Genomic DNA, 6,025 nt, shown 5'->3' with positions numbered 1-6,025 from the left:
TTTCCACTACCAACAAGCATTTTACATAATTGATGTTTCACTGTCATTCTATAGAAATGAAATTCTATCTTTATGATTTTGTTATTTATAAATGATGACAGATAAATTAAGAAATCTTTATATCCTTGGAAAGCATAAATGCTAACGTATCAAAATTGATATGAATCAAATAGTTAACCAAGTCTTTTGAAAGTTTATTTCTTTGTACTTCCTTCTTATTTCTCTCTTTGTACTGCACCTGCGTATCTAGCTTGATGTTCCCCCACTTATACCATGTGCTTGTCTATGTCTCCACGGGCTGTATGCTTCTCACTCATAGCTGTACCCCACTACCTAGCACAGCATCTGGCATACAGTAGGTACTCAAGAGACTTATTAACCAAAATAATAAATTGGTGAGTTAACAAATTTGGAAACATTAATTGCCATAATCATTACTTTAATTTCCATAGAGGTAAAAGTGACAGGTATTTTAAAAGGTCAAGTTAACAGACATACATTTTTTTCACTGCACTGATTTTTATCACTCAGGAGGCAAAAACGGAGCTCCTCATTGTGCGAATTCCGTGACACCAGCTTTCTGGCGAAGTGTGAGAAGCCTGAAAGAACGTACACCCAACCAACTACAGAACTGTTAAAGGGAAAATGAGACAACAGAAGAAAAGAGCAATTGGCTTTCTACATTTCACAATACAGTACCAAAGCTCACAGAAAATCAAGCATTTCTGTAAATAGGAATAGCTGTCTTTAAATCCTTAGAAGACAGATTAGGTTCATTAATATTTGCACTTTTTTATGCATAGAAAGGCTTATAAATCATACCCTGGGTTCACCTCTAACAATAATTATTGAGGGTAAAAAGAAAATATTAAGGAGAATTTTTGTTTCTTTAATGAAATGACAATTTAAAGGAAATTTAACAGAGTCATTTTTTATCATGACACCAAAATCACATAGGACACACTAAAACAGGCTCAGCAGCTAATTCATGGAGTAAAATTCTGTGCTGCAAAGCCTGGTTGATTCTCAGGGGCAGGGACACATGTTAGCAACACATGTATTAAGAAATGAGCTATGAAGAAAAAGAAAATGTAGATCTTCAACCGAATACACTATACCAAAAAATTTCAAATGTATAATATATGTTTTTAACTCAATTGATTAACAGTGATGAACTTTCAAAGATTAAATGTTAAATTCTATGGCAAAAAGTTAAATAGAAAAACAATGAAACACCTGAATATATAAAGACTTTAAATTTCATTCATCAAAAAACAGAACAAACAAAGTTTAGAGGCAAACAAACTAGGAAAATGTCAGAGAGGTTTAGCATACCTAACATATGAAACATTTATGTAGACTGATAAGAAAAATCGTAAAACCAAGGTTAAATGCGCAAAGCAGATATCCAGACAATTCACAGAGGATACAGAAATGACTAAGAAATATGTTTTTAACAATCAGCATGTAAATGAAAACAGGATACAAATTAATTCTTATTAGGTCACCAAAGTTTTTATTTTTAATAAGCATATTTACTGCCACAAAGGTTACAGGTGACACAAGCACCTCAAAGACTCTTGAATAAATCAATCAAGTCTCTGTCAGTCACGGGCTGGGTGACCTCGGGTGAGGTGCTGAGCTCTTCTGAGCTTCAGTTATGACACAGAGTACCCATCTCATAGAGAAGTTAGGAGGATTACTTAGGACATTATTTGTAAAGGGTAGAGCACAGAATCTGACACATTTTAAGGCAGGTATTATTATTGGCATTTCTGGGAAATAGTTTGACAATATGTATGCAGTCTTCTCGAACTCTAGGCATCACTGCTTTCATATTCATTGTCACTAATATATTTGAGGGTGGGATCATAAATTTTTTATACAAGTTTTCTAGACCTAGTAGCAATTCAACTAAAAATTTCAGTTTCAAGAAAGCTAGTCATTTATACAATAAGCTAAAAGAAGAAAATCTTCCTACGTGAAGCTTTTCAAGTAATACTGTATTACATGTGCTCTCAAGATGTTTATAATGCCCACTACACAGAAATCCCATTATAGGTCACTATCAATCACAAGGATACCATGAAAAGGATAACAAAAGTGCTCAGAAATTGATGTCTTTCTGCTTGAAGTTTCCTGAAGTGTAACAGATGGGAAATCTTTCAGCAACCACAATTTATAAATATATCTGTACTCTTATCTATTCATTTTACCTTTACTGATCAGTAACAAAACACGTGTTATACTGAGCAATAAAATTAAGTCAACTGCATTTGAAGTCAACGGACCAATGAAAATCAAGACCTCAGTTTCGTATGACCTCATGCACACTAGGGGTGTGATCACTGATTTACTTTAACTTTTAAAAGCATTAAATTTCCAGGCTTAATAAGTGGCTTTTATATTTGAGGTCAATTGGGCAAGAAATATCATGAATGAAATCAAATGCAAATGGACTTATCTTAGTTACAAACACTGGAATTAGGAAGCAGTATATCAGAATAACTAGGCTGCCCTCAGAGGACAGAAATATTTCCTAGATTGTCACATTCCTTTCTTGCTGTAGAGCTACTGGATATCACAGTGACTAGCACAGAGCAGGCCTCTACAAATAGTAGCTGAATCATCAAGCAGATGAATGGTTATGGAGCAACTAGGCAAGCATTCTCTTCCTGTGATGTTTTGTGGCAATGGGAGTACTAGCAAGGAGGGCCCAGGAGCATCTTGAGTTGCCTGGTTAACAAGAACTAGGCAACATATTTTCACAAAACCATATCCTAAACGGTGGCTGAGAGAGGGAGGGAGGGTAGAAGGGCAGGAAGTAGAAGAACCATTGAAGTATGTAGTTGTCCCACAGTAAATGCTTTATGTATATTTCCTCATCAGTTAATCTTTCTGACATAAAAATAAAGAAACTGATGATCACAGAAGATAAGAAAATTCTTCAAGTCATATAAATAGTAAGTAGTAGAACTTATATTCAAACCGTGAACTGCCTAGTTCCTAAGTTTATGACCCCAAAACTCTTGATCTTTCCACTACATGAAGAAAAGAAAAACATGAAGAAAAGGAAAAAAGGAAGAGAAACTAGGGGAGAAGGAAGTGGAGGAAAAAGATGATAATGTCAGAGAAATAATCTACATCACGTGGCTACAAGTTTGCTAGGTATTAATACTCATTTAAAATATAGTCTAGTGGAAAATAAATTGAGTTTGAAACAATGACTTACCAAAGAACTTTAGGTACCCAAGAAATTAAGTTGGGAACTTTATATGTACATAACAGTTTGGATATTTTAAAGTACTTTTATATCCATTTTATCACTTTAAAAGTCTCTGAATAAAACTCCCAGGAAATTAAATAACATTCATGCCAAAAAGAAAAAAAGTCTTCACAAAATTCAAGAAAATTTTCATTCACCTGAATATCTTGGGAGTTTGTGTATATTGGAGAGAAAGGTGTACTTATTAAAATTACTCAATAATTCAAGCTTAATCAAAGAACATGACTGACTTTAACTCCTGATGTTTACTAATAATGTTTTCAAAGTATCCATTCTAAAAAAATCCTTCTATTCGCCTGTCTTAAGTTATACAGTATATAAGCTCTAATCTTTAACGATTTGGGATCTTACAGTAGGACCTACATGAAGGTCATCACTGTCAATGTCCTACGTACAGAGAAAGGAAAGTCAGTTGCATGTATATTGAAAAGACAAGATAAAATCTAGAAGTCAGATATTTTTTAAAGCTAAACAACTGATATGTTAGTTTCTCTTTTTAGAAAATACTAAGAAAACATATTAAAGTTAAGTAATGGCTTTGGGAAAGTTTTAGAGTAAAGTTATCATTAACCTTATGTTATCTTATATTTCCCTACTTTTCTTAACCTCAAAAAAGAAATGCAATCCAAAGAACTTTTACGTGATAAATACTTTTACAGTTATTTTTGCAAAGAACTCAAAAAGTACACTGCTTTCTACAGACTGATCATCTCTTACATGGATAGTTTCTAAACTTCCAAATTTAAATAACAATTGTAGGTATAACAAATGATCACTTTATTCTAAGACAAGACAAATGTATCTTAAAATATGTCTCTGGTTTAAAATAAACATGTTTACAATTTATGTACCCATTTTATAGCAAACACTGATAATTCTAAAAGTCTAAATTTTCTAAAGAAAAAAAAAGAAATACTGTAATAATTAACTATTTTCTAAGAACACAGTGGGTAGGTCAAGCCTTCGGCCAGGAAACAGCATATTGAGTCTTTTTGCTCTAACAGTGGAATACAAGTCACATAGTTTTGTTGTATAATTATTCACTAAGGCACACACAGGACAAAATATTCTTAGTGGATTTCACTGGATACAAACTGGCCTGAATTAGTAAAAGTCATATATTCCAGAATATTTTTAAAGATTTACTGTTCTATTCTTTTCACGTAACTCCAATCAATTAACTGTCCATAAAATGTTGTCAAGCAGATATCCAACTGAGGCTTCTTTAATGAATAAATAAGCCTTTGTTGGTAAATGTGGCGTCTAGAATGCTGATTAACGTCCACAGAAGTGTGTTGGTTCTTGGGGCAAGTATACAATAGTTAAGAGTGAGTTGTCAACCAGAAGACACACAGCTAGGTAAGAGTGCTAAGGAATATGCAGCATCTCTTTCTCAGGGAAGACAAGCATGTCGTTTCCTAGTTTGCAACACACCTTCTGCATGTTCTCTACCGCCTTTGTAGAAGCTCAGCAGGGAAGAAGAGAAACTGACTCTTTCTTTGAAGGCTCTTTCTTCTTTTTGATCGTGAAACAGATCAAGGCATGACCTACACTATTTCTGTTCACTCTGGTCTTAAGATAAGAAAATGGTATCTAAACTCAAAATCTGTCTACACTGAATACATTAATTTTGGAGTAAAGAAGGTCCAATGCTTTTTTACTGATTGATATTGTTTTCAATTTTTTTCTTTTTTTTAAAGCTCAATTTGCTTATGTAGAGTATAGTCAATTCTGCATTCCCAATTCACTAGGCTTCTCAATTTTATCCACAGGCTTTGCTCAAATAGCACTTTTTCTCACTGTATCAACCTCAGAATAAGAAACTCCCCCAAGACCTCTTAGCAGCATGAAACGCCAGGCAAACACAAGAAAAATGTCTGCAAAGACCTACTTCTTTTGTTTGTTTGTTTGTTTGTTTTTTGGTGAGGAAGATTAGCCCTGAGCTAACATCTGTTGCCAATCCTCCTCGTTTTGCTGAGGAAGATTGGCCCTGGGCTAACATCCGTGCCCATCTTCCTCTACTTTATATGTGGGATGCCTGTCACAGCATGGCTTGATGAGCAGTGAGTAGGTCTACACCTGGGATCCAAACCTGCAAACCCCAGGCCACCAAAGAGGAGTGTGTGAACTTAACCACTAATACACTGGGCCAGCCCCTGACATACTTATTTCTAACGACTTGATAACAAGAGATAAAATTGTTCCCAACTTTCTCCACTTACCCAGGAGTTTTACGATGATATAAAGGGCTTGTCCCCAAAGAAACAGTTTTCCATCACGGCCACAGTTGCTAGGAAATCGCTTCTGACTACCAGGGTTTCTTTTTCAGATTCTACAAAATCAGCTGGCACATAGTAGTACTTTGGTACAGCAGGATAACCTATGGAGTTTAAAAATAAATATTTAAAATATAACAAATCAGTGTCCTTCCCAAATTTTCTTTTCAAGAAATTGCAATAACTAGAAAGGAGAGAGAAAGGTTGTAGAGGAGGTAACAGATTTGATAGACTACAGAAAATTGGATATTTTGGCTCCTTTCAGAAATTGCAAGTGCAAAATGCGGAAAAAGCTTCTTGACTTTAAAACACTAATTTGACAGCATATGTTATGCTTTAGCCAACAATGTTAACATATCTCCTTTAACAACATTTAATTTTAACACCTTTAAATGAATCAACAAATATACAGTACGCAAATATTTAGAGCCATTGAAGAAGCTATTTTTAATAGCATTAGTCT

The sequence above is a fragment of the Diceros bicornis genome, assembly GCF_020826845.1.
Source record: "Diceros bicornis minor isolate mBicDic1 chromosome 3 unlocalized genomic scaffold, mDicBic1.mat.cur SUPER_3_unloc_1, whole genome shotgun sequence".
NCBI classification, from domain to species: Eukaryota; Metazoa; Chordata; class Mammalia; order Perissodactyla; family Rhinocerotidae; genus Diceros; species Diceros bicornis.
This window is presented reverse-complemented; position numbering follows the sequence as displayed.